The sequence below is a fragment of the Coenobita brevimanus genome, chromosome 50 (assembly GCF_032717465.1).
Source record: "Coenobita brevimanus isolate Jiangsu-jjx chromosome 50, ASM3271746v2, whole genome shotgun sequence".
In the NCBI taxonomy this organism is placed as follows: domain Eukaryota; kingdom Metazoa; phylum Arthropoda; class Malacostraca; order Decapoda; family Coenobitidae; genus Coenobita; species Coenobita brevimanus.
In genome coordinates, this window is record NC_137003.1 from 28,750,506 (window position 1) to 28,773,350 (window position 22,845).

A 22,845-nucleotide genomic window follows, 5' to 3' on the forward strand; every position below is an offset into this window, starting at 1 on the left:
ATTTATAAACCCAACGAACTGCATATTTCACCACCTCATGATCAGCACATTGGTTAACTCATAAAGCAATATGGGCCTCCTGTGCCTTACCCTCAAGTACACTCTGAACCAATGTCGTCCAAGAGTTCCTAGGCCAAGAAAGACGAGTTGCCACCGTCTCAAACATTTGGAAGTATGAAGTGACATCATACTCCTAAAGGAAGGGACTAACTTAATGTTCTCGACTAAATCAAAAGAGTCACCGACAGAAACACGACATGGACTAGGGGGACCGCCAAGCTGCCTCAGTCTGCGTTCATGATTTAGCTCTCGTTGTTTCTCTCGTGCTTGAAGTAGTCCCATTTGCAGCCGTATTTTCGCTAATTCAAGTTGTTCTTTGACATCTGTATTGAAGGAATTAGCATCTATTCCTGAGTAGTATCACTGTGAACACATGGCTGTCGGTAAAAAAGCTCAGGATTCTGATCATTATCAACACTGTTAACATATGGCTGTTGTTCCCTGAGATCATGACCAGTTAGGACTAATGTACAGAGTTCGTGAGTTCTTCACTGACGAGCAGATGGCCACAATATACAAAAGTCATGTGCGTTCTCAGACAGAATACTGTTCACCACTATGGAGTGGATGTGGAGCGATTGCATTGGGGCAATTGGACAAAATTCAAAATAAAGCAATTAGATTAATCAATAATCCTGCCATCATGTAAGACCTTCCTCCATTATCAGTACGTAGAGATGTTCCTTCTTTAACATTATTTTATAGATATTTTTACCGTAAGTGTTCAGACGAACTGGCTTCAATTGTTACTCCCCTTCACATTTTCTCCCGAAATACTCGGGCAGCTGGGAGCGCCCATGAATTCACACTCTCTCCCCCGCAATGCAGAACCTCTGCTTATCAAAATTCATTTATCCCCAGAACTACTACTCTCTGGAATTCAATTCCTGGGAGTTGTTTCCCACAAACATTTAATCCACTTCAATTCAAATACAGTTGTTTTAAATATCTTATGAATGGAGGATGCCCTTAGGCACATGGACTTTTTTTTTTCCTTTGTTTTTCCTTCCTACATTCATTATCTGTTAAAAAAAAAAAATCAGTTTCAGCATCTTCACTCAATCCATCCATCCATGCATCATCCAATCCTACGTTGCCCCATGAGGAGCGTAGGAGCCCAGGGATAGGCAAGTTGGTCTTGACATATAAGATGAGAGTGACCAGCCTCGCTCATTCCTGAGTGGCATTACGTGAACAGTAAACCCCAACAATCTCTTGGATATAAACCTTCACCTTCTCATACCGACTGGAGAGCCATAATTACACACTAACCAACCAGGTGCCAAAATTTGGTTATGTGGTTACTACCTGGCCTAGTAAATGATTTCCTGGTGTACAGGCTTGTCACTCACTGTAGTATAATAGATTTAGATACCTTTTTACTTTATTGCATCTTCTCAGTACATATTGCATTCTTTACTGTATACCTGTCCTCATTAACCATGATCCGAAACCATGACTGGCATACTGACTATTTGCATCTACTACTATGCATCATTTCCCATCCTCGCTCATCATCCTCATCCTCAACATCATTTAATTTTTCTCTTCCCTTGCAATAGAATGTGTCCCTCAGATATGTTAGACTCCTCTGCCATAACCTTAAAATCATCTGTTTCTCGTACAAATAATTAGTTTCCTATACGGTGCTTCTCATGGTAACTTTTACTTGTACAAATACTTCTGACATTTCTAAAATCTCATATTCGTGTGTACCTTATTCAGACAAACTCATCGTCTAACAACCATGCGTTTCATATTCGCCATACCTGCTGTCATTTCGATCACCCATGAAAACTTTGCAATTATATACACAAAATCACAATATATATATATATATATATATACATATATATACTTTATATATATATATATATATATATATATATATATATATATATATATCCATCCATCCATCCATCATCCAATCCTACGTTGCCCCATGAGGAGCGTAGGAGCCCGGGGCTAGGCAGTTGGTCCTGACTTTTAAGATGAGAGTGACCAACCTCACTCATCCCTGAGTGGCATTACGTGAGCAATAAACCCCATTCACCCCTTGGATATAAACCTTCACCGGCTTAATCCGATTGGAGCACAATAATTACCCACTAAACCACCAGGCGCCAAAATTTGGTTATATGGTTACCACCCAGCGTAGAAAATGGTTTCCTGGTTACAGGAAACCACTTGACTTGTCACTCAGTGTAGAGTCACCCACAGGCAGAAGGAAGAGGAAAGAATGAAGGAATGAAAGACAGAAGAGGGAGTGTAAAGTTACCCGCAGGCAGAAAGACGAGGAAAGAATGAAGGAAAGAAAGACAGAAGAGGGTGGAAGGAAAGAAGGATGGAGGAGAAGAAAAGGCAGACACCCAAAAGCAGCACTACATCGAGTGAGTGGATGGTGTGCGCCCCCTTCACTCACAAATATTTTTTCCTGATTCAAGCTAAGTAAAGTGAGTTTATTATACGGGAAATTGCACTCATAAGACCTGAGTAGTCGGCTTAAGCTCCAATGTAGTAAGATCATCCACTTCAGATAGTCCAGGGTCAGTTTGCAAAAATGCTCTTACATCAGTATTCGTCACCACCATCACAGATAAGTGTACAATTAGGTTCAGAACAAAAACATGATGTTACCCTGGCAGAGGTCACCATTTTAATTTAATTGCAGACTGCACAAGGAGATTTCTGGCTCGGAGGGTCAAAGGCAATGATGCTTATATACCTTACTTTACATACAAAATCACTACACAGCGCATCACAGAATTTGGTTCTTATATATATATATATATATATATATATATATATATATATATATATATATATATATATATATATATACGTGCACTGTGGGACACTTTTAGCTTAATCAAAATAACATACACACCTAATCAAGCAAGATCTATCAGACATTAAATTCAGCTAATAGTTTACATTACGAGGCTGCTGTGTACAGATTAATTACAAATTCTTGCAAAAATTCACGACTCGATGTCTTGGAATACCTCTTACACTAAACTAAGGGGAGGATTTAGAGTAGGGTGGAATCGAATGAGAAATGCTCTTCACATATAGCCAGTGTTCATACAACCCAGTAGCCACGCCTCATGTTTTTTCACTGACTTATCTGAACAGCAACATTTATATGTTTCTAATAATGTTTGAAGAAGGTGGTAACACCAGGTTATTTAGCTGGAATTGGCTGCTGCATTCTATGTTTGCGGTCCTTATCACTTGCGTTCGGCTCCATTTGCTTTCTTTTGCTTACAATTCGATGCAGGTTGACCCTTTTTACTGCTCATACACCGTGCTCCAAATCGGGTTGCAGCTGAGTCAATAGTGAAGGTAACTTGGCTCCGGGTCTTCACAGGCTCACTTAAAATGGTCAAACCCCAGATTAGAGGCCAGGCAGTGGCCAGTAACAAAATGAATATAGGGGAAGATTTAAAGTAGAACAGTAAACGTCTTCCTTATTGACCCTCGTGGAATCGATAGGCATAAATACGAAGTCTTCTTTCCCATATGATAACTTCCATTTTTGTTTTATCTTTCTTACCAGCTCTGACCAAAAATATTTACCATGAATTAGAAATGGCACCAGGTTCATCTGAAATGTGAATCCCGTGGATTATCTTATTCTGCAGATTACTTTCTTCCTTTCCAGGGAAGGGTAGGGAATTGAAAGAAGTCTGCATAACCGGACATTGGAGCAGCTCAGTTATAATGCCGCGACATGAAGGCGTCCTTCTCCAGCACCTTTATTACCTTAAATAAACCTTCCGACGCGAGGAATTATACCTAGCCCACACTGACTTGTGTACTAGGAAGTTTTCCTAAACTGACTAATCATCTGGCATGTGTAAGGCCAATATATTCTATACAGGGTATTCTGGAAGGTGGGCATAACTTTGGGAAATGGTAGATGAAATAATTCTAAGTAAATAGTGTTGATCCACATGGATTCTCAACCGCTACCAAGCTACAGTTACTGAAGACCTTTACCAAGCTATGGTCACTGAAAACCTTGTAAGACCTTATGGGAGACCAATTTCCCCCAAAAGGTCATCAGTAACTGCAGCTCCGTAAGTATTAAAAATGTGATCCATGTTGATATAATATTTTTATTCAGAATTCTCTCATCTATCATTTCATTGAGTTATGACATACCCCTCCGTGTAACACTGTATATGTCATCGGGTTGACGAGGTTCATCCTTTCAATACGGTGAAGCCTTGTTTAGTTTATTCTCGCTACAACCTGCTGAGAATTTTAAAGAAGGCTAAACCAACCCCTTGACTTTGAAACATCTGTCCTCAACTAAATATGATCGTCTGAAGGAAATATGAATACAGTTTTTTTTTTTTTTTTAAATAACAGAACAGAGGAAGGAAAAGCAAATGAATTAAAATAATAATAATCCATACAGCAGATTACTGGCGTCCTCCACTCATAAAATATCTGTAACAGTTGGACTTGAACAGCTGTAGGTTGAAGTTTTGGGGGGAAACAAAATATCGAGGACTGATGGGGATAACCTTTTTTCTGTATACAGTTTCGTCTTGTACCCCTTGATTACTACCCACAACTTAGGGTGGCCATGAAGTGAAAGGATATTTAAAGTTTAATTCCAACAGCTCCTATTCAAAAACCTTCTCCATTTCCCCAGATAGCAGTATAGAGAGTTAAGAATAAAACGAAGGAATATGACCAACACAAATTTTTTTTATCATCATTAGCCCACATCAAAATTCTTACAAGAGAACACATTAATTTTCTCAGGGGCATATATGCCACTGAATACGACTGCAACCAATATGTTAATTCTTTCAGATTTTGAGGGCGGAACATTCTCAGTGTGCCTACCACCCTGTCTGAGATTTTCCCAAAGTACATTTCATACTTTTCTCCATCCTCCTGGTTTGGTTCTACCAACGCTCCCATGCAAAAAGAATGCGTGTGCTGCACTGCTTGAACTAAGGAAAGAACAAGTATGAAATAAAACTGATTTTAAGTTTATAATGTGGTATATGTCATAAGCGTTTAAAGTGCATGGACATCTCCAACGAGAACAAAGTTAATAAAAGAAAATGTGTTTGAGAAGACTGAGGAGGGTTAGTGTTCAAATAAGGTATGTCCAGGTCAATCGAAAAACTGTCTCAACACATTAAGCATTAAATAACCTTACTCATGGGTGATGTCCACTGACAAATACTCGATTATTTAACCTCATTTGTACACCTGCATTGATGAGAATGTCATAATTTGCTGTCTTTTGACGTTTCCTTTGGTTACTATTAGTATATACATATCCAGATTTTATAATCTATCTATATTGGTAATTTGGGATACCACTGACCCTTTCTTGCTCTGTACATTTTTGATCGACTGTACAAATTATGACCAATCAAACACAGTTCCTGGGACTACCCAACTCACCTATCCATAAGAGTATTATTGAGTCCCTCCATCAAACTTCCGCCCACGTGCATTAAAGTCCCTAGTGCCTTGTATGCCTCAGAGTCAGAGTTGGAGAAAAGCTTCTTATAATCAGCACCATAGGACTCCATTGTCACCCTGCAGAAGAGGATCAGGCAATATTAGGTTCAAAGGTACAATAGCCATTTATATTCTCTGTTGCACAGTAAAATTTTAGGGAAGTCGTCACCAGTTATGTTATTTATTAGTCATTTTACATGTTAGAAACAGCAGACAAATCATTTCCAAGAATTTTAGTGTTATTCTTAGATTCCATGGGTTCTACAGTGTTGAATCAAAACAACATTTTGTTTTACACAACACTTACTGCAATATTGAGGCAATACGTGAAAATAAGTGTGTGGAGTATGGGGGGGGGGGATGAATTCACGTTAACCCCTCCGTGCCAGGCTGTTTATATTGCTGTCACACTCCCGGTAATGGCAGTTTTGCCAAAGTTGCTTGTTTTAAATCCTTAATAATTTGAAAAGTTTAGAAGTTAGAGAAACAAATTAGAAACCAAATTACATATCCACTCTTCTTCTTGCGAATATAACCATCCCCAGGTCTGTAGCTGGTAGCATTGATGAGTAAGGATGTGAAGAATAAATGTAATTTTTGGCCATGAGGCAAGCTGTATTCATGCATGTGCACGTGGCACCAACTTCGGCTTTGCTGTCAACGTGATAACTTCTTCATTATTAGATAAACTAAATGCAGTTGCATACAAGACATTTCCTATGGTTCTATCATATAGCACTTTCCTAGTATCCTTGGAATGAGGCATGGCAGGGATGGATGAGGCAAGGATCCAAGTAAGGCAGGACAGAATCAGATGAGAGACATAAGGAAACAACGTCCTACACCTGGCAAAGTCACACAGATGACTGAGGTGTGTTTGCCTTAGGTGCCAGGAGGCTATCCCCACCCTTTGGTAACAAGATCAAGTGGTAGCCACTTCAAACTGTGGTACAAAAACAACTGCAGTTCTAGCCATCATCCAGTAGCCCGGATCAACCAGTTTTGAGTTGGATATAACAATCATGCGGCGCTTAGGGAGATTTTCAAAAGATCCAGAAACAAAACACAAGAAGAAAGAAAAAAATGTGATGAAACAGTGGTTTCTGCCAATTGTGCTTCTGTACTTAAGCACTGTAATTAAATTACATTGCAAGATATATTGTATGTAGACATTAACGAGAATCATGGTTAGATATATTTTTTTAATCCAAGGAAGAAGGAACCAAAGGCTAGGAGCCCACAAATACTTCCTTCTTAGAAAAAAAGAAAAAGAAAAAAAGAAAAAAAAACAACACTGTCAAATTCAAGATCCGTTCATTTCGAGATGCCTGGACACACTGGATTTGAAAGACTGAACATCATAGGAAGTAGGAAATATAGACAGATGGAGGCAGTTCTAGAGTTGACCTGTTGCCTAAATGAAAGACTGGGAGTAACAGTTAACACTTGCATTAGAGAGTTGGAGAGAAAATAGATAAGAGTTTGTTGCTAGATGGGTGCTACAAAGCCTGTCTTAGAGGTGGAGGGATGCAAGCAGACAGCTCATAGGAGCATTGACCATTGAAGTGGCAAAAGAAAAAAGACAGTGACGCAACAGTGTGGCGAAGAGACAGAGATTGAAGGGAGTCAGTAAGAGCAGGAGAGTTAATGAGACGAAAAGCCTTTGAGAAAAGCTGTATGTGGGGAGCTACCCCACACATGAGAGTTGTACTCTATACTTGGGCGAATAAACCTGTGTATAAAGTCAACAACTGTGCAGGCATAAAGAAGGTACGAAGTCAACTTAGCACACATAATCTCTTAGAAGCAGATTTTACAAGAGATGTAATATGATTTTTACGATATAAATCTCGAGAGAATGAAACCCCAAGTAAGGATGATGCCGGACTGAGCTGGATATTATTAAACATAAGTAGGAACTCCTGCGGAAGATTCTGTCGGGCGAATAGGTGTAAGAACTGAGTTTTTTAATACATTAAACCCCATTCAGAGATAGAAACAAAGTCAGGCATTAGGTGTGCTATAGCCTCATCTCTTGTTTGTTGAAGTAACTGCTGAGATGGATGCTATGGGAAGCAAATGAAGAAGTAAAAGGTGCAATCATCAGTGTATGATTGGATGAGGTTATATGCACAGCTTAGAAGGTCGTTGATGAATAGAAGGAAGAGATTTGGTGATAGGACAGAGCCCTGAGGAACACCACTGTTCATAGATCTAGGAAAAGAACGGTGGCAGTCTACAACAGCAGCTATAGAACGACCAGAAAGAAAGTTAAAGATGAAGACACAAATAGGACAGAAACCGTAAAAGGGCAATTTGAAAATTAAAGAGTTATGCCAGACTCGATCGAAAGCCTTTGAGATGTCAAGTGCAATGTCAAAGCTTTTGCCAAATTCCCGATAGAGGATAACCAGGAGTCTGAAAGGTAAGTGAGAAGACTGCCAGTGAAGCATCCCTGACGGAATCCATACTGACAATCAGAAAGAAGGTTGTGGTAGGAAAGATGCTTTAAAAGTTTTGTTAAGAATAAACTCAAAAAATATTGAGACACAAATTCAAAGTCAAAGTCAAAGTCAAATGTTTATTTGGCCATAGAGATTACAATAGATGACATAACAGTCTACTAGCGGCTGAGCCTTTTGAGAGTCCGGGAACTCTCTTTAAAGGCATCTTGTTTTTCTTGCACTTTCGGTAAACATCAATTATCTAGTAAGGCTAAAACTACGATTTTACTAAATCAGCTGTATGACTTTTAAGCTATAATGGTCATCCCCGAACGACAATAGTTCAAGATTTTAATAAAGGGTATATACTGTACAAGATAGCACTACAATAAAACGGAGGTAATTTTATATTAAGAGTAACAATAATAATATCTACCACAATTACAATAATAATGATAAATAATAATAAAAATGAAAGTCAACTAATTTAAAGAATTAGTACTTTGATACTAAGTAGGATTTATAAGCAGATTTGAAAGATACAGCCTCGCTTAGTTCCCGAATGGCCATTGGGATACCATTCCAAACTTTGGGTCCCTGATAAGTGATATGTGACTGGGACTCGGTTGAAGCCATGAGCGGTATTTTTAGATTACAGTTATTTCGGAGATTATACCGATCATTCATATTAAAATCAAAGTAACTGTTAAATGACAGGTTGTGCAGAGACTTGTAAACAAACAAAGCAGTGCAGTAGGACTTTATATCAGGCAATTTTAGGATACCCAATTTCTTGAAAGATGGATTAGTGTGGTCATATTTGCGTAAGTTTTCCATTATACGGACCGATTTCTTTTGGGCTATTAATAAGCTGTTTAGCTGTGTCTTATAAGCACCACTCCATACATTGTTACAATAAAACAATAAAGGAAAAATCAACGAGTAATAAATGAGCTTAAAAGACCGTGTTGTTAATTGAATATGAATTTGGTACATGATACCACACTGTTTGCTCATCTTTGTATGGAGATACTGGATATGTAAATGCCGAGACAAACGCTCATCAATTATAACACCAAGGAATTTTATACTGTCCACTCTTTCAACTGACTGGGCACCTATGTAGATGTTGGGTTGATTAGCAGTGCTTTGTTTCCTTCTAAATATAATGTAATGAGATTTGCTTATGTTTAGCGTGAGTTTGTTGCTTGTTATCCATTTTTTTATATCTTTTAGGCTGCTATTTACAGCATTTGATAGTTCATAAAGATTTTGGTGGCTTGCATAAAAGGTACTATCATCAGCAAATAGTACTGGCTTCACATGTGAGGTAGCGTACGCAATGTCATTTATGTACAAAATAAACAAGAGTGGTCCTAAGACCGACCCCTGGGGAACTCCAGATTCTACTGGCATACAGGTAGACTGGCACTGTTTGTATTGCACAAACTGTTTGCGATTGGCTAAGTAGGAAGCAAACCATTGATTTGAAGTGCCTCGTATACCATAGTGGTCAAGCTTCTTTAGTAATATAGAGCGATTAACCGTATCAAATGCCTTGGCCAGATCTAGAAATACACCCATAGTAAATTTATTTTCATCAAATGAAGCCAGCACGCCCTTGGTGAATGACAGCAAAGCACTCTCGGTAGACAATTTTTCCCTAAAACCAAATTATGAATCAGTGATAATATTGTTGGTGGTGCAAAATTGAATTAACCTACCATAAACCAATTTCTCTATTATCTTACTGATTGCTGGCAGGATTGAGATAGGACGATAATTACTTAACAGCTTACGATCACCAGCTTTTAAAACTGGAATGACTTTGGCCAATTTCAACATGTCAGGAAACTTTCCAGTCTCAAAAGATAAATTAAAGAGGAAGACAAGTACAGGAACTATATAGGTCATTATTTCCTTAATGATGGACCTGGGGATATCGTCATATCCGGGACCAACATTCCAAAGATTTTTTATAGTCTGAGTAACTTCATGTTCAGTAGTAGGTGACAAAACGAATACACTGTCTTGCCTATTGCGTAAATATGAATAGAAATTAACCTCAGATTCTCCAACAGACTCAGCAAGTTTCTTACCAACACTGACAAAGTAATTATTAAAATGGTCAGCTACTTCCTTAGGTTCATATACCTCTTTATTGTTTACTAAATACAAAACAATTATATTTTTGTCGAGAAGAAGGCCTATTAAGGATAGAGTTTATTATACACCATGTTTTTTTTATTGTTACCTATATTTTCACTTATTTTTTTCTTATAGTAATCTGACTTTGCCTTTCTGATTGTAGCTGTGATTTCATTGCCAGTCTGCGATACTCTGCACCGTGCGTAATGGGTTTCTTGTCACACTTTCTTTGAAGTTTGTTTCTTTCTCGGATCATCTGCCTAATATCTGCAGTAATGTAGGGCTTATCAGCATGTTTAGATTTAATTATTCTCTGGTTTAACGGAAACTGGTTATGAAATATATTAGAAAGTAGGAGATTAAAATTACAGTAACCTACGTCTGGGTCTTTAGCACATAAAACAAGGTCCCAAGACACTTGACTAATTTTTTCTTTAAATGTATTTATACTACTTTCGTTAAAGTCTCTGTACTGGAGGACAGTTTGTTCACCTTTCGGTAAATATGGTGCGGATTTGAACACCGATACAACAGGAAAATGATCCAAAATTTTATTATATATGATATTGCTTGTGAAGCAGTTTATGTAGTCATTAGTCCATAAATGATCTATTAGTGTGGCGGATGTTAAAGTTACGCATGTGGGTTTATTAAGTGTTATAAAAATTATGAGAGTAGCACACAGATAAAAGGTTACTGATATGTGGGTTTGTTCTACTTTTAAACAGGTCGATATTAAAATCACCCCCGATGTAACAAGATTTACCTTCCGAGCTGACTAAATCAATAATGTAGTGAAAGTCGTCAAAGAACCTTGCAATATTAGTGTTTGGGCGTCTGTAAATAATCCCTAAGACTATGGAATTAGTACTAAGATAAACTTCAATAAATATGGTTTCAATAAGTTCTTTCTTAACCCACGCCGTCCCCGCGACATGAATTAACGTCCGCACATGATGTGCACTCATGTCCCGGTGACGTGAATTAACGCGGCAACATTGCAAGGTCCCTAATTTGCACAATTTTAAATTTTCGCAAGTGATTTCGCGAGTGATTTTTGGCACGTATACACGGGACACCTTCCCCTATTCCTCTACAAGATGCCAAGCAGGGACAATGCCTTACACCGCATAACCTCTCCCCCCCCCCTGCACGCCATTGTCTCAGCAATTCACCTGTTACCAGTGACCTGGCCAATAAAGACATTTAGGGCGAGAGTGATTCCCCAATTGATGACAATGTGGAGGACAAAGTTTACATAGCATTAGAGGAAGAAACAGAAATGATGATCAGGTAATGTGGGAAAAAAAAGGTCATGAATGGTGATGAGTTAGTGAGTGAAACAATGCTTATAATGCCTATATTACTGTTTGAGAACCAATATACTCTTGTAGTACATATAAATTCGTACCAAGTAAATAAGTAAATACTGTTTATGAGTGGATAAAATAGTTACCCTCCCCTATATTACTGTTTGAAAACCAATATACTCTTGTACTACATATAAATTCGTACCAAGTAAATAAATAAATACTGTTTATGAGTGGATAAAATAGTTACCCTCCCATAGAACTCGTTTTCTTTGGTGCCAGCCTGTTAGAAAACCCAGTCAGGTAAGGAAGTACTCGTACCTAAATCGAGTATTTTAAACCTCAGGTGAGCGATTTCTCTATGAATTTTCGATGTTTCTGACCAAAAGCGGATGTTTGAGTTAAAAAAAAAAAAAAGGTTAAAAAATGTCAGGACTGGGGCGTACCACTGCCCAGAAAACGTCGGGATGGGGCGGGTTAAATATCAAATCATTTCGCACGGTACATGAATAATGTTGTTTCATAAACAAAGCAACTCCTCCACTGTTTCAAGAGCAGTTATTTGCTAGACACTGTAGTTTGGGATACTAAAAAGATTCTCAGTATCATCCGTTAATCTTGTCTCGCAAAATCCTAAAGTGTCAAAATGAAATTGAATAGGATTTATGTACTGATCCAAAAATTCTTCAAAATGCAGTGGTAGGCTTCCTATATTATAGCAAAGCAATGAAAAAATATTTGTAGACTGATTTATGTGCGTAAAAGGTGAATCAGCGAAATAGTATTCAGTTGTTTGGAGGTTCACGGTACGAAAATTTAGCATAAAATTATCCTGATCACTGACAGATGTATGATTATCATTATTGAAATTTAAGGGAGTAAAACACAGTGTATCAAGGCTATCCAGCGATAAACTAGGTTCTCTAGTATCATTTACGAAAAGTGTGCATAATTCTGCGTCATCTATGTAAATTATAAAATGGTAGAACATGGTTATCCATATTTAATAGTTTGTAACAACAGGGTTTTACTCATTACAAAATTTTAGGACCTGTTTATACCTAACCTGCTTCTAGTTTGTCTTGTTTTAGGTGGTGAGGCAATCCCAGGGTCAACTCCACCAACTGCCCCTTCTTCATCATCTGAGTACGTTTCTCTGGCCTTCCGCTTATTGAAACTACTCTCCTTTGTTTCGGCGGCCGTTGTGATGACTTTATTAGCTCGACTTGGGGTGGTTGGCTGGCGAGAGTGTGTCAACTGCTTAAATAGCAATGGTAACTTAGTAGGTAAAACGGGAGTGTTCAATCGTTGAGGTAAAGTTGGAGTTCCTTCCTTCGTGGTCCGTTCCTGAGGGGATGGGGTGCGGTGCCATTGCTTACGTTGGGGTGTTGTAGGTCAACGGGGCCTGGGTGAGACGGGTCAGCAGGGCAAACTGAGAGGGGACAGCCTGAAGAGTTTGGTCATACTTGCGTCGGTCCCGGACCACCAGAGTCCTGTAGTTGAAATAGACAAATTTTCCCTGCTTTCTGGCTTCGTGGTAGGCAGGCATCTGTGAACGAAAAGCCTCTAGTGATCCAGGACATAGATCCTCATTTATATAAATGATTGTCCCCTTCAATTTCTTCCGGTTCCATAGCACTTGCTCTCTCTCTGAATACTGGGAAAACCTTGCAAGAATGTCCCTCTGTTTGTTTGAAGCCTTTCCAATTTGGTGAACTCTGTCAAATTTCGCACTGATGTATAGATGCTTCGACAATATGAGTTCCACTTTGCGTTGACACTGCTCCCATGTTTCACCTGGCTCTTCTGCGATCCCAGTGAATGAAGATTGTTTCTACATCCTTGATCGTCCAAATAGTCGAGCCGTTGCGAGACCTCACCGTGTTGTTGCTTACATTTGTTGTTATCGTTGGCCAGTTGCTTCCCTTGGGTAATGAGGTCTCGTTTTACAGTTGTTTCATTGTTCAGTTTAATTTCCAGATCGAGGAGTTGATTTTGAGTATATTCCAAGCTGTGAGTTATTTCCATTAATTTTTGCTCATAATGCTTCTGGTGATTTTTCATATCTTTAAGTCTGGCAATTTCATTATCACTTTCCTGTTTTTGTTTAGCCAAAAATGCTAGTATCTCTTCTTTGTCCATGGTCGAAAAATCTAAGGGTTGGCACAGCTGAGAGAGCAGCACAACCTTCCTCCACCACGTCCTGTGTGTGTGTCACACACAGGATGTTAAAGAAAGTGGGCGATAGTTAGTGGGTTCGGAATGGTCATCCTTCTTTGGGACAGGTTAAATAAGAGCTACCTTCCAGCAAGAAGGATAGGTACAAGCTGTTAGACAAAGGAGAAAGAGTTTACCTAGGCAGGTGTAAGCTCAGAAGCACAGTTCTTGAGGACACCAGGAGGGACCCCATCAAGCTCATATGCCTTGTTAGTATTTAGGCCAGTGATGGCAGAAAATACATCAGTTGAAGAAATTTTTATGTCAACTGTGAGGAAGTCAGAGGGGGGAAGTGATGGAGCAACACCATCAGAAATATCTGAGGTGGAATTGGAGGAGAAAGTCTGAGCAAAGGGATTTGCTTTATCAGTGGAAGAAATAGCTACAGAGCCATCTGAGCAGAAAAGAGGATGGAAGGATGATAAGGTAAAGTTGTTTGAAAGGTTTCTGGGAAGGTGCCAGAAGGAGCAGGAAGAATTCAAGTTGGAGAGTTGAGAGCATTTAGTATGGATTTATTTTTACCAGAGCAAAGAACAATCTTAGCACGATTTAGGATAGAAACATAAAAAAGATGTGATTCAAGGGTGGGTTGGCTCTGGTACCTTTTATAGGTCCTCTCCTTGTTGTGGACAGCATTAAAACAAGCGTGATCAAACCAAGGCTTTTTTGCATTAGTCAAAGTACATGAGAAAAAAATGTATGTTTCCATGCCCAAGAGAATAACCTCCACAATGCGCAAAGCACACTCAGACGGCTTCCGGCCATGAAAGCAATAATGACTCCAGGGAAAATCAAAGAAGTACTGCCTGAGGGCCTCGCAATCAGCAGCTCCAAAGTCCACAACTGACGTCCCTTTGCAGGGTCGACAGGCCGTACTGGAGCGATAGGACACACTAAGTAATGGTTGTGATCAAAGGTGCCCAACGGAGAGGGAAAATTAACAGCATAAGGAGAAGGATTAGTTATAAGAAAGAGGCCATGTATGTTGGAACTCTCTCCAAGGCAGTCTGAGATATAGGTAGGGTGTTGTACAAGCTGCACTAGGTCATTAAGGATAGAAAAGATGTAGGCTTGTTCACAAAGTGGATCAGTGAAAGGAGAGGAGAGCTAAAGGTGGTGGTGAACATTGAAATCTGCTAGAATGGAGATTTCAGAGAGAGAAGAAATGGATTTGATGTGTTCCATCATGGAAGTAAGGTAGTCGAAGAATTTTTCATAGTCAGTAGAACTAGGGGACAAGTAAACAGCACAGATATATTGACTCAAAGAATGACAGGAAAACCAGAGCCATAGAGTAGATAATTCAGAAGAATCAATTTTAGGAACAAGAGAGCAAGATAATTCGTTGTGTACATATACACAACAGCCACCTTTGACTTTGAAATGAGTTTAGAGAAAGTAGGAGGATTCAGGGAATGGTTTGCTATCAGTTACGTCAGACAGCTGAGTCTCAGCTGAGAAGAGAAGGTAGGGCTTAGAGGAGGAGAGGTGGTGCTCAAGAGAAAGAAAGTTAAAGGAATGGCCGCGAACTTTGCAGAAATGAAGAAGTGAGTCAGACAGTGGTTCCAGGCAACTCGTTGAGTCGTCACTGGGAGAGGGTAGGATGGTGGCGGCATTCATGCCTTCCCCCCCCCTTAGGGACTGGGAGGCTTGGTTTATTGATCGTCATTTTGGTTTAAATTTTGAATAGGAAGTGTAGTGCATAATGCGCATGTAGTTTGGTGTTGACAGTTAGAGAACCTTGTACTGGTGAGCATGCTCGCCTACTCTCTGGGTTACTGAAACGCTGAAAAGGTACAGCAAAGAGGGATGGTCAGGAACTAGCCCCGAGCGCTGATGAAACAGGAATTCCAGCTTTCCCTGTCATCAGCTTTCCACCCACCTTGGTAGTACTGCCCTTCTCTGTGTTATGGAGTTACAAAGGATTTTGCCTGTGACTTATGGATATGTCTGAGCTATCCCGACATAATGAGTCTACTGGCACCCAAAAAGAATTGCTGCCATGTAAGTCTGAGTCTCCGGGCTCCTGTTTGTAAATATACAGAAGATTTGATGATTTGGCAATCTAAAGTGAGCCTTTGGGTAGGGGGTTGTTTCAGTGCTGGGCAGTAAAACGTTGAAAATCAGGTTGCACATCAGTTCATGTCCATGCATTCTTTTTGCAACCTATTTTTCTGAGACTCTGGGGTCATTCTTGCCGTAAGAGAAGGTTGAACTGTGATCCTCGGGATGAGAGGAGTTAAAGCAAAGAGCTGCACTGGACGTGGGGTGAGGTGTGACCAAGGCTGGCATTACGGTGTAACAGGCCAGAATTCACCTCTTCCAGATTGACTCTGGGGTAGTTCTAGACTAGGCCAAAGTTACCCTTTGTGTAATTGTAGCCTAGGCTAGTTTTACCCCAGGGGTAAAACTGGTATAGCCCATTTTTCACCCCCCAAGGCCAGAATTCACCCCTGCCAGATTGACCCTGGGGTAGTTCTAGACTAGGCCAAAGTTACCCTTGGGGTAATTGTAGCCTAAGCTAGTTTTACCCCAAGGGTAAAACTGGTATAGCCCATTTTTCACCCCCCAAGGCCAGAATTCCCCTCTCTTCTAAATGTATATTATAGCCATTACATATAGCTTCCATTTGTTTATTTGTTCTGCAAAATAACATATTAAATGTCCACATTATGACTACTGCTATTACCTCTACCAATAGGTAATGTGCACCTAATTTCAATCAACTAAAATAATGTAGTCTTGAACTGTTCATATATAGCTTACATTTGTTTATTTGTTCTGCAAAATAACATTAAATGTCCACATTATGACTACTACTACTACCTCTACTAATAGGTAATGTGCACCTAATTTCAATCAACTAAAATATTGTAGTCTTCAACTGTACATATATAGCTTACATTTGTTTAATTGTTTTGCAAAGTGACATTACATGTCCACATTATGACTACTACTACTACTACTACCTCTACTAATAGGCAATGTGCACCTAATTTCAATCAGCTAAAATAATGTAGTCTTCAACTGTTTACAAGTGCTCAGGTTCTGTTTTCACTTGTACTTTCACTCAACTCCAATAACAACATTGAAGTGGTCAGATCTATTCTCTAGGTATATGCCAGTCTCTGTAGTATCCTGTAGTTTGAAGGAAGCTGGGTAAGTGAGCCACTGCATACTTTCACCTACTTTGGAGTATACAATGATATCAGTCCCAAGAAGTGATGCTGTGCCCATGAGCTCAGCATTTGTTGCCCAAACACCACATTTCTCCATAGCACTTGAAGTCATATACTCATTGCTAGGCTGGTTGAGGTAGCTAGTACGCTTTTCACTGATACTCCCACTCATTTGTTGCACAACACTATCGCGGATAGCAAGGTGATGCTCTTCAGTCCCAGTAAATATGTAACTCAGGGCCCGGAAATAGCAATTGTCATCACCTCGGGTCTTGTGCAGTCTCTTTGGTACTGTTAATTATTTTGCTCTTCCAAAGTAAACAGGCTTACAACTTCTCCAACCTAAGGCCTCAGCTAGCTTTTTCCTTGCCATGGCAGACAAGGGGGAGAACATTTGAGAAACTCTGGGCTTCTTATTGGGCTGGAGATCAAGCTTGCATTTGCTTGAATTCTGTGTTTCAATTACCTGCAGACTATCTTCATCACCATCAGTAGAATCAGAAGTTTCATATACTTTCAGGTTGGAGGCATGATAGATGTTTTTCAGCTTCTGGTTTGTTGCACAATTCTGTAATTTCACTCTGCCTTTGCTGAGAAATTCAATGCCTTCATAGGGTCCTAAGGCAATGGAGCGGATGTCATCATAAATCTTTTTTATAGTGGCCTAAAGTTCTGGACTGATGGCATCAGGTGCTTCCAAAGCTTCATCACCTGGATTGTATGTGTCACCCTCCTTTGCATCAAATACAGCAAGTTCATTGTTGACATCCTCTACAGGTGTGGTGTCAGTGGGTAGATCAATGGGCAGTCTTGCTTTGCGCCCATACATGATCTCAAATGGTGTGCATTTTGTTTGAGAATGAACTGAGGTGTGGTATGCAAATAGAACACCTGGAATAAGCTGATCCCAGTCATCACAATGTTCATTCACAAGCTTTGGCAGCGCACCCTTCAATGTTCTGTTATCACGCTCACGCTGACCATTGGCCTGGGGATGGTAAGCTGATGAAATGCGATGCTCTGTTTGTAGTTTGCTGAGAAGAGAATCCTCAACTTGGTTCACGAACTCTCTACCTTGATCACTGATTAATGTCTCTGGACATCCTAGGCGACAGATGACCTGGTACAAGAAATTAGCAACACATTCAGCACTCTTCTTGGGAATTGCAGCTGCCTCAGTATACTTTGAAAGATGATCGGAGATAGCTACTATGTACTTGTTTCCATTTTGAGATTCTTGAAGAGGGCCAATAATATCTATTCCAACTAGACTCCAAACCTTGGATGGCACTGGAATAGAGTGTAGGGGAGGAGTGTGATCTTTTGAAATCTTGGGATTTGCTGAAAAGCATTTTGTACATGCCTTGCAATGAATCTGGACATCAGCTTTATATGCCTTTCCAATAATACCTCTCTGATACTTTGGCAAGGGTCTTATCCCGACCAAAATGTCCACCTGAAACTGGATTGTGACATGCATTCAGTATATCATGTACCCGACTTTTTAGTATCACTTGTTTCTCACCATGATATACCTACCACACCAGCCTCAACTCTATAGGGCTTAGTAGCCTTTCAAAAGTTTGATTTTGCATTGGTACGCTGGTCAGGAGGTAATGTATATATTGCGTCAGGATATTTCTTATCTGTCGATGTGTAAAACCGCAGAATATCACTGTACAGCTGGTCTTCCATGATGCCCTGGAAAAGAACCAGCCACATTACATCCCACATCATACTGAGCCACACTATACCCCGCCACACCACACCACACATCACACCCAGCCACACTGTACACCGTATCACACCAAGCCACACATGACACCTAGCCACACCACATCCCATCTCACACACAGCCACACCACACTATCACACCACAACACACATTACACCCAGCCACACCACACCACACATCACACCCAGCCACACCACACCACACATTACACCCAGCCACACCACACCACACATCACACCCAGCCACACCACACCACACATCACACCACACATCACACCCAGCCACATCACACCCAGCCACATCACACCACACATCACACCCAGCCACACCACATCACACAAGCAACATCAAATCACATATCACCCAGCCACACCACAAACAGTCACACCATACCACATCACACCCAGCCACACCATAACCAACATCACACCCAGCCACACCACAACGAACATCACACCCAGCCACACCACACCACACATCACACCCAGCCACACCACACCACACATCACACCAAGCCACACCACACCACACATCACACCAAGCCACACCACACCACACATCACACCAAGCCACACCACACCACACATCACACCAAGCCACACCACACCACACATCACACCAAGCCACACCACACCACACATCACATCCAGCCACACCACACCATACATCACACCCAGCCACACCACACCACACATCACACCCAGCCACACCACACCACACCACACATCACACCAGCCACACCACACCCCACCACACATCACACCCGGTCACACCACACCACACATCACACCCAGCCACACCACACCACACATCACACCCAGCCACACCACACCACACATCACACCCAGCCAAACCACACCACACATCACACCCAGCCATACCACACCACACATCACACCCAGCCACACCACACCACACATCACACCCAGCCACACCACACCACACATCACACCCAGCCACACCACACCACACATCACACCAAGCCACACCACACCACACATCACACCCAGCCACACCACACCACACATCACACCCAGCCATACCACACCACACATCACACCCAGCCACACCACACCACACATCACACCCAGCCACACCACACCACACATCACACCCAGCCACACCACACCACACATCACACCCCGCCACACCACACCACACATCACACCCAGCCACACCACACCACACATCACACCCAGCCACACCACACCACACATCACACCCAGCCACACCACACCACACATCACACCCAGCCACACCACACCACACATCACACCCAGCCACACCACACCACACATCACACCCAGCCACACCACACCACACATCACACCCAGCCACACCACACCACACATCACAAACAGTCACACCACAACCAATATCACACGCAGAAAGTAGCCCCAAAGTGACCAACCTTGTCCAGCCAGCAACAGGAACTGACTGGCGTACCCGACCGCAGCTCACATCTCGCGGTTTCCCTCTCCCTGCCCAATACTCGTACGAGACAAGTCAGAGGACGGTCACTCACACGTCCAACCCGACTCTCACCCACACTTGGAAGTGATATTTGGCGTTTTTTTTTTCTTTGCAAAACAGACTTGAGACGGCTATGCATACTCCCTGATAAACCCCTGGCATACCCCCAGGGGTAAGCGTACCCCAAGTTGAAAACTTGTGATCAAATGTTATCCAAAAGGAGTTTAAATGTAATCCGCAAATGAACTGCTTGCAGCAGTATTGTACATCACCAAAACTAGGTAAAGCATAAGGAAAATGCCAGACCTGGGGGTTTACTTATACCCGTCCAGTAGCTCCCCAAACTAGCTCAGACAAATTCAAAAGCTCTTTCATCTTTTGATCTTCTGAGCTTTCCAACAATACTGATTACAACAAAGTGTTAAACTCAAACAATTATCAATTAACAAACTTTATTTGAAGTAAAACTTCCAAACTGATTCATCACACCTACAAATATTGCAAAAGGAAGCCAAACTCAATAATCTTCTAATCTTAGATTGACTCAATCATACTTTATCTTAGGGGTGAAGTTTGACCTAGGGGAGGATACTAAACAGCCTAGTCTAAACTGACCTGTTGCAAGCCAGAATTCACCCCTGCCAGATTGACCCTGGGGTAGTTCTAGACTAGACCAAAGTTAGCCCTGGGGGAATTGTAGCCTAGGCTAGTTTTACTCCCAGGGTTAAAACTAGAGTAGCCCATTTTCACCCTGCAAGGCTTTATCTTAGGGGTGAAGTTTGGCCTAGGAGGGTGCTAAACAGCCTAGTCTAAATTTCCCCCCATGGGGAAATCTAGCCTAGGCCAATTTTCACCTAGGGGTAAAAATGGGCAGGGATGAATTCTGGCCTGTTACAAAGGTATGTTACAAAGGTATGTTAAGGTATGTTACTGTATGGTGCTGTTGATATTTAGTCATAATATAAGGTCCGGAAGTACGGTACAATAGTTTCCTCGGTGTACGATATGGTACGATTCAGGTACGCAAAAATGGGCAAGATTCCATACCGTACCGTACCCCAGGTTTAAAAACACGACCATGCGATTATTAATGCCTTTGTGGCGTCAGTATGTGCACTAGTAGATCCCGAAGAGATAGCTAACATTTTAGTTCTTCATTTAGTATCATACCATAGCCTATTATATATATATATATATATATATATATATATATATATATATATATATATATATATATATTTTGTATATGTAATTCCTTTAGTTAATAGCCATACTGTCCAGCCGGGCCAACCCATTCCCCCTCTTGGCTTGGATGTGACGTTGCATCACGCGAGCTTTTCAGGTAACTGTGAGTGCACTGAGTGGTGGCCGGTGCAGGATTGCCAACTAGCAATTTTTATTACCAAATGGGTAAAAATTTAGCAGTGAAGAAATAGTTTGGTAATGGAAAATTGTGATTTGATATTCTGGTAGTGGGAAGGCAAATTTGGTAATAATGAAACTTGGTATGCTGGAAGTATACTTTCCGTTTCTCTGTATATGCTTAGTAGATTCATCACACTTTCAGCTATATCCAATACTGGCGATAAACAAGGGAGAAGTCTGTTGAATAAAAGTTCATGTAATTATTGTCTTTTTCTTCATAGCCATATCATCTTGAATGGTTTCAATCAATAAAATTTCCTAGCAAAATATGTTTTATTAATCACAACAAATAAATAACTTAGGCCTATCTCGAAGAGAAGGTGAATATAATAATTACCATTACTATTATTTTCTATCATTATATTTATTGATCATTATTATCATTGTAACTATTCAAAATTTTCCCGGCTAGAGGCTAATTATAATTTTTTTCCCCACTCAACACAGAACATTTACAGTATATCTGCAGTCACTTCCTTAATGTTCCTTCCGCACATGTACTCCAATAAGATGGTCATAAATAGGGCATTATACTGATGTAAATTAATACTGCTTATGATTCAGTATTAGTACGATGTTACGGTACGGTATTTTTCCCGTACTGTACGGTACTGAAAAATAATTGAAGGTACGGTACGAAATTGCGGTACGGTGTTGCAGCCAGGTACGGAGTACGAAAAAACATTCTGTATCGTACCGTACTACCAGCCTTGCGTGTGGCCGAGTATGCACTCCTTGATTCATTCACTCCTTTTATGGAGAATGAGTAAAAATGGACTTCATTCGACTGAGCAGTGGAGAGACTTATAAAGGGCACCTGCATTATCACAGAGATGTGTTAAAAGTGCCATCAAATCCCATTTTCCCTCATCATTTATCCAAGCTTGTATTTTCATAAATAATCAAATAAGCTTTATTGTACATACAGTATATTACCCACTCCTCACCTATCCACGGCTTTGACGAGTTCTTCTACAGTCTCCGGCCTGGGAGGCAGCCTGGGAAGGGTGAGGGAGGCGATGAGGCTTCCGCGATATGCTGTGCCTACCACCACACCAAAGAACAGCCAGATGCCCACCAGGATGTGGTTGGAAGGGCTGGTTGACAGGCGGCCGTAGAGTCCCTGGCCCAACAGGCTGCCCACCGCTTCCATTACCACAGACCCACTACTCAGGACTCCATGATGCCTCTGCCACATCTTGGTACTCGTAATCTGGGAAGTAAAGTTATTTGTTAAACACCTGTAATTTCAATACAGGTATGACATCAAGTTCTTTTTGCAGTAGATTCGATGGAAGGATCTCAGCATTTTCTTCCTAGCCCATGGGTGACACTGCCTTCCATTACATACACCATGA